Source organism: Myotis yumanensis, unplaced genomic scaffold (assembly GCF_028538775.1).
Source record: "Myotis yumanensis isolate MYYU_CA2020_CCGP unplaced genomic scaffold, mMyoYum1.0.hap1 SCAF_1, whole genome shotgun sequence".
In the NCBI taxonomy this organism is placed as follows: Eukaryota; Metazoa; Chordata; class Mammalia; order Chiroptera; family Vespertilionidae; genus Myotis; species Myotis yumanensis.
In genome coordinates this window covers 140,628,814-140,636,714 of record NW_027223752.1, presented here as the reverse complement: position 1 = coordinate 140,636,714, position 7,901 = coordinate 140,628,814, and the positions used below count along the sequence as shown (strand labels likewise).

Sequence of the window (7,901 nt, the reverse complement as noted above, 5' to 3'; positions counted from 1 at the left end):
GGTAAATTATACAGTGCCTAGCACAGTGCCGGAGCCAATGGGTGATAGTCACCACTGAGGGAAATCACTCTCTCTGAACTAACATCCTTGAGTATCATAACTAATCCTGCTGTATCTGCAACACAGGTTCTTACTTACCTTTTGGGAGTAAACAGTATGTAGGTACAGCTTTCTCGGTGTATTTAGTTTTTGATTTGCTGTGAAAAGCTATCTCAGGAGTGTTCTTAAATTCTGGACTGGGAAGCTGCTTCAAACACTGCGCGATGCAAGTTGTATATAAATAAGGACAGTGATACCGTTTGTAAGCCAGGTGTAAACATGACCAAATCTAAAGCACTAACAGTGATTTTGGAATTTGCAAGCTCGGGTGATGTCGGTTGAATTGGGTGATTTGAGCTGACGGACCAGCCACCCATGTGGAGAGGAGCTTAGTGGCGGCTTTAGGAGAGCTGGCTGGCCGGTGGCCACCCCAAAAGGACAGCTTCCGGCAGGACCGCCTGGATGGAATGTAACGAAAGAGAAGATGGGTTCAATGAGGAGGTGAAAGGCAGGGCAAAACCTAAAAGGCCCTGGTAATAAACATAATAATCAGTACTATGGTAAATGCTTTGATTCTTGTGCCTACTGGAACTTAACTTAATTGCTCTCATAGCATACTGCAAGATAGATTTGATCATTCATTTTGCAGGTGAGAAGTCTGAGATGCAGGCTATCAATTTGCTCATGGTCGTATAACTAGTAGGAGAGGGAAGGAAGAGGCAAGAATTTGTATTGAGGCCTTTCTGACTCCAAACATACTTGTCTCTTTGGCCCAATGATAACATTTTACTTACTGTCAACCAACTCAGTTCATAAATATTATTCAGGGCCCTACCGTGTTCCAGGAACTGAAAAGACAGGAGAACTCGCAGATTCTGTTGTAAAGGAGCAGATTCCTAGAGGAGCTCAGCAGGTCCTTAGAATACCATGTGTACGTTATTCAGATGATGTAACAGTGATAAGAAGGGAGTTTGGTTTTCACCTGCACCCTAAATCCTTACTTTGAGAGTTAAACATTCTCACTGAGATTCCTTTCCCTTTCTTCAGAGGCAGCGTATCCAAAATTGGCTGTAGCTCATCCCACACCCTAAAACCCACCAACCACAGCTATTTCCCCTCCCAACTTCCCTGTCTATTCAGGGCAGCACAGCAAACTAACAAGATTGGAAACTTTCACCATCATTGCCACTTCCTTACTTGGGGATCTTAGACCAATGAGTGTCCTACCCCATTGCTTCCTGTTGTGTTGCTGTCACTTATCCAAGCCTTTACACCTCATTCTGCAACACTGTAACTGGCTTCCCCTCCTCTATGCTCTCCTTACCCCTACCAGTGTGTCTGTCTTCAAGCCACAACCCCCTTTTCTTAAAAAAAAAAAAAAAAGATATATTTATTGATTTCGGAGAGGAAGGGAGAGGGAGAGAGAGTTAGAAGCATCAATGGTGAGAGAGAATCATTGATTGACTGCCTCCTGCACGTCCCTACTGGGGACCAAGCCCGAAACCCGGGCACCAGAATCAAACCCGGGACCCTTCAGTTCACAGGCTGACACTCTATCCACTGAGCCAAACCGCAATCCCCTTTTCTTAATAATTGCATTCGTAAGATCCCCTGAAGATCCAAAGTGAACCAGTCATTCCCTCATTAACCTCCACGAGGGCAGGGTTTTTTCTCTCTTTTGTTCACTATCCTATTTTCAGTGCCTAGGGAGAAACCTGATACATTGTTTTTAATATATGGACTGATGCAGGAGTAGTCAGAGAGGAAGGGAGGGAGGGAAGAAAAGAGGGAAGGAAGGAGGGAGGCAACTAATATTTTCTAGTGCTTATTATGTTCAAGCGTTGTGCTAGTTACTTTGCATGTGACTTCATTTCATCTTTACAGGCTATTATGATCCACAAATCTTATTAACTTACTCAAAACACATTTATTGAATATTGACACATGCCAGACACTCTGCTAGACACTGGGAAAGGTCAACAAGGCAGGCTTAATGCGTGCACTCTCGGAATGTGTGCGCATGTGTGGCTCAGAGAGACAATACTCAAGTAAAAGAACAAAGTAGCTACAATTTGTAATAAAGATGATGAAGGAACCAGAGACTTTGCTGCAGCTGGAGGCTGAAGAGCACAGCTCAACTGTGGCCTTTGAAAGCCGTGCTAGGTATCACGTCCATCCTTATTGCCACTGCTGCCCACCAGACAGCAATTTCAGGGGGGGCCCTACGCTTCTCTGCTCCACGAATACACCACATTTTCCCCGCCTCAGGTCCTTCCTCACATTCCATTCAACAGGTAGGTGTTTCCCATTTTCTGCACTACCTGCCATGCTTCTCTGTATATACACTTTGCATGCCTCTGGGGAGCTCCTACGCTTGTGAAAGGATTAGGAACCACCGGCAGTGCTGTCATACCCAGCAGGACATGGTGAGTGAGAGACCTGATGGAGACATGAGGGAAATATGGGAGGGTTTTGATGGAGACATGATCGTGTCCATTTGAGGGAGATTAGAAAATACAGTTTGAAGAGGTGGTATTTGGGGGCATGGGTATGATTTTTACAGCTTACCATGGTAGAGAAAGGATGTTTAAGACAGGTGAGGCAGTATACACAAAGATTGCATAGATGATGACAGAGTTCCGGGCACATTCCGGCAGTAGCAAGAATCCCAGGGTGGCTGGACGATGGAGCAGCGGTAGGGGAGAGAGGGCATTGAACGCTAACATGGGACCATGCATTGGAGGACAAAATGCCAGAGAGAGGAGTGTATAATTCATGTGGTGGGCAGTGGGAATTCACTGCCTTTGTGACCAGGAGAAAGGCATGCTTGTAGCTGCGTTTGAGGACGATGGTGCTGGCATGCTGGAGGAGGAGCGGGGGAGGCCAATTAGATGGCTGTTGGCAGTAGATCAGGTGAATGGTAAAAAGGAGGTGACCTTGGGGGATACAATGATGATGAAGGCTGTGAGGTTAGAGAGGACAGGCAAGTCACAGGGCTCTGAGCGAATGGACGCATTAGACACAAAAAATAATGTCGGTGGGAAATTAATTTGAAGTGAAAGATAATTCATTGACATCCCTTTACCTGGAAGTGTTTTCCCTTCTCTAGTCTATATAAAGTCTAACTTTATGGGAAAGATGGGTAAAAGCTGAATAATGCAGTTTTACCCTTTACAGCAGTTCTAGTCTGTTGACATAAATGAATGTCGATTGCCTTATATTGTTCCTTACCTGGTGTGAGTGTGTTGGTCTGGTCTCCACAGGTAATGATAAATCAGGAACGTCCATTTCCTCTAAAACAGTTTTTTATTTTTTTATTTATTTTTATTTTATTTTATTTTATTTTTATTTTTAATTTATTTTTATTTTTATTTTTTTTTATTAAATCTTTATTGTTCAGATTACATTTGTTCCTCTTTTTTCCCCCCCATAACTCCCCTCCTCCCAGTTCCCGTCCCATCCTCCGCCCTCACTCCCCACCCACTGTGTTCATCCATAGGTGCACGATTTTTGTCCAGTCTCTTCCCGCATCTCCCACACCCCTTTCCCCCCCAAGAATAGTCAGTCCATTCCCTTTCTATGTCCCTGATTCTATTATAATCACCAGTTCATTCTGTACATCAGATTATTTATTCACTTGATTCTTAGATTCATTTGTTGATAGATGCATATTTGTTGTTCATAATTTGTATCTTTACCTTTTTCTTCTTCTTCCTCTTCTTAAAGGATACCTTTCAGCATTTCATATAATACTGGTTTGGTGGTGATGAACTCCTTTAGCTTTTCCTTATCTGTGAAGCTCTTTATCTGACCTTCAATTCTGAATGATAGCTTTGCTGGATAAAGTAATCTTGGTTGTAGGTTCTTGGCATTCATCACTTTGAATATTTCTTGCCACTCCCTTCTGGCCTGCAAAGTTTCTGTTGAGAAATCAGCTGACAGTCGTATGGGTACTCCCTTGTAGGTAACTGACTGTTTTTCTCTTGCTGCTTTTAAGATTCTCTCTTTGTCTTTTGCTCTTGGCATTTTAATTATGATGTGTCTTGGTGTGGTCCTCTTTGGATTCCTTTTGTTTGGGGTTCTCTGCGCTTCCTGGACTTGGAAGTCTATTTCTTTCACCAGGTGGGGGAAGTTTTCTGTCATTATTTCTTCAAATAGGTTTTCAATATCTTGCTCTCTCTCATCTTCTGGTACCCCTATAATTCTGATGTTGGTACGTTTGAAGCTGTCCCAGAGGCTCCTTACACTATCTTCGTATTTTTGGGTTCTTTTTTCATTTTGCTTTTCCGGTTGGGTGTTTCTCGCTTCTTCGCATTTCAAATCTTTGACTTGATTCTTGCGCTCCTCTGGTTTGCTGTTGGGAGTCTGTATAATATTCTTTATTTCAGTCAGTGTATGCTTAATTTCTAGTTGGTCCTTTATCACACCATCGAGGGTCTCATTAGATTTCCTGTACATGTCATCAAGTTTATCGACAGACTCTAGAAGCCTCTTGAGAGACCTCAAAAGTGTGGTTCTGAACTCAATATCCTCCCTTGATAGTTTTGTCCTGTTTCTTTGTCTCCGCATTTCTTACGCTTTCTTGGTACACCCCCTAGTGGTCTTTGTGCGTAGTCTTGTTGTAGTTAAGCCTTGATTGTTATAGTTAATACTAGAGGGATTTGACCTCCAGGCCGACTGGCTGTGCTAATCTAGCCTTTGCCTGAGGCTATCCGGCAAATGGCTCTGTGCAGGGCTTGGGCGGGGTGGGTCCCACGGGATCAACAGGGTGGAGGAGGGAGCAGTTATGGCTGCTCTCAGTCCGTCCCCTGTCTGCCTCTCTGTCCCAGCAACAGCTGCAAACCTCGGAGGGACCGTAGCCAGACAGTCCTGCTTCTCCCGTTTGAGTCTGGGTCCCTAGAGACTCGCCCGGATCTGGAGCTCTGAGTCTGAGGCTCCCTCCGGATTGAAACAGACAACCGCGCCCTCAGCCACCAGCCCTCACCGCGCGCACTCCGCACCTTAGTATTTTACTTCAGCACTGTGCCTCCTCTGATTCTCGGTTCCTCCTAGTTGTAGAACTTCCATTCAGCCAGCCTTCCTGTGGTTCTGGATGATGTCCGTTCCGTCTTTTAGTTGTATTTTTGAAGTGGTTGTTCGAGGCAGCAAACGCGCCCTCAGCCACCAGCCCTCACCGCGCGCACTCCGCACCTTAGTATTTTACTTCAGCACTGTGCCTCCTCTGATTCTCGGTTCCTCCTAGTTGTAGAACTTCCATTCAGCCAGCCTTCCTGTGGTTCTGGATGATGTCCGTTCCGTCTTTTAGTTGTATTTTTGAAGTGGTTGTTCGAGGCAGCAAACTCCCGCGTTAACCTATGCCGCCATCTTGGTTTCTCCTAAAACAGTTTTTTAAAGTTCAGAGAAAAAGAAGCTTAAAGACAAACTCCTAGAAATCTCTTTGAATCTTTTTCTTGGGAAAAAAGATTAGAATTTCCCATTGAACTATGTGTAGTTTATAATTTCTTCAAAGTCTAATGCACAGTTTATGATTAAGGAAAAAGAAGGTAGAAAGTATGTAGAAGGAACAAAAGATGTTAATTAACATATAGAGGGGAAACCTAGTGCCAAAAAAAAAAAATTCAAGTCAATTTTAGCCCAAGACATGAAGCTCCATTTTCAATGTTGGTTCACCTGAACCAAACAAACACAAACCAGTTATAAAAACTGGACCTTATTTGAAAGAGACCTAACCAATACCATCACAGTTTAGTGAGACTACCACAGAAAAGCATGCAGGTACCTGACCCTTGACCTTTAATGTTTTTGCCATTTTTTAGGATAAAGAGGAAGGTCCTGTTACTGGAGACATTTTGCCCAGTGCTTCGGCATCCTGGAAATTTGCTCTGCCTATTTGATGTCATCATCTGGTTCCCAAGAGGTGGCAGTTTTCTTCAGGAGATATTTGGGTAATGGGTCTAGTGATAATAACGGTTTAATAGCACAGGTTTCTTTTAAAGAACTGAGCAAATTAAAAAAAATAATTTCTGGTTTGTATTTATGACAACCTGTGAAGTTAGAAAGGAAATATCGTTATCTGTATAGCCCAAATCTCTTTCCTGTGTATTTGGGAAAAATGAAAGAAGTCTGTCTCACTTATCTAAAAGATGAGTAATGAATGGGCCGATCTTCCCAACACTTTGGGGGCGCTTTAGTTCTGGTATACCACATTCATTTAGCCAGTGAAATGACATTCATTAGAATCTTGAATATTTAATTTACTTTTAAATATGTTCGATAAATTCGCAGTTTAAAATATACCCCATCAAACTTCGGTCTCCATGTATGCTGACAGAGATCACTGAAGAGGTTAGAAGTGAAAATCCAAAGACCAAGTATGAGAAAAACAATAAACACATAAATCAGAGTGACACTACGTGATGTCGTGTGGAGGACAGAAAACCTGTGCTAATTGCAGAGAAGAGCTTTAAATGTGCGTGAGTGGCTTTTTAGATATGGATAGTTAATCTCTTCCTTGTAGGAAGCTTTTTTTTTTTTTTTTTTTAAAGCAACTGATATATCACTTGGGACTAATTTATGTTATGGCTTTGGGAGCTAAAATGTGTTTTCAAATGATGTTCACATAAGGTTTTAAAAAAAGTGTTAGCTTTTATCAGTTGTAAGCTAATCCTGGATTCCCGCCTGTATTCACGTATACTAGACTTGAGACAAGTTAAATAAAATATATTATGTATTGTGTTTAAATTATCTTTGCTTTTGCATTGCAGGCATAACTTTTTAAATGTGAAAATTCAGACACAGACATATGTGTACAGAGCAATGCAACTCTGAGCTCATGCCTAAAACATCCCCGATGGCCTTGGGATAGTTCTGGAGGTGGGTGCCTAAGTAAGATGTGAATATGGACTTGGAATGTCATGTAAGTCTCCTGTATTGGTGTGCTTGTCCTTGTGGATCCCAGGTACTATTGTGACAATTATATAAGATGGCATAATGGTGAAACTATGCAAGGCAAAATATAATCAAGATGTATTAAAATCAGAAGAAATACGTAACGAAACACCATTCTGAGTAAACTGCAGCAGAATAAAGGGATTGACAGCCCTCTTCATAATTCTATTGCAGTGGTGTCTAAACTATTGTGTGAGGTTTTGTATTTCTAATTAGCTAAGTACTGAAATATGCTCTCTAAAGTGATGCATGGAAATGTGGAATAACTGCAAAAAATATCAGGGAACTTGAATTTAATGTAGACTCAATACATTTTTTTCATAGCATAAATTATGAAACATTATTCTGATACAATATTGTAATTTATCTCTCTGCCATGGCTAGAACTTTAGTAGTTAAGGCATGTGTGAGGACGATCCAGTGCAGAGATCCTTGCATGTCTAGGTCAGGGTTTTTCTTTTGCTAACACTGCGTTAGTTTCATGTCCATGATAACTAGGCATGCTGTGATGTCATTACTAGAATCGGAGTCTGGCCCAGGTAGGAAAGCTAATGGTAATCATAATGATCGCTGGCATATACTGAGCCCCTGCTGTATGCCACGTGTTAACTTATTTAGCATGCACTAACTTATTTAATCCTCACAACAGCCCTATTAGACATATGAAGAAAGTAAGTAACAGTATGTTATTTCAGAGAAAGTAAGTAACTCACTTAGGCTCACACAGCCAGGAAGTGGCAGACCTGTGATTTGAACCCAGGACTTTTGGTTCTAGACTCTACACTCTAACTTCACTGTGCTGTGGCACCTCACATGCCATGGTGTTGTACCGCTGTTGGTGACATCCTCAGGTCTCTTTGGCATTCTTATCAGAGTGTCAGTTTCACTCTTTGGACTTGTTTTTCTCCTGTTCT

The 7,901-nt window shown here is 42.1% G+C and overlaps 1 long non-coding RNA gene across 1 annotated transcript; it reads left to right on the top strand.

The window, feature by feature from the left end:
• The first annotated feature begins 5,858 nt into the window (after positions 1 to 5,858).
• On the top strand, positions 5,859 to 6,909 carry LOC139021766 (uncharacterized). The gene is made up of 3 exons (XR_011473548.1): positions 5,859 to 5,984; positions 6,325 to 6,508; positions 6,804 to 6,909. It is a non-coding gene; the product is annotated as an uncharacterized lncRNA (long non-coding RNA).
• The last annotated feature ends 992 nt before the right edge of the window (positions 6,910 to 7,901 follow it).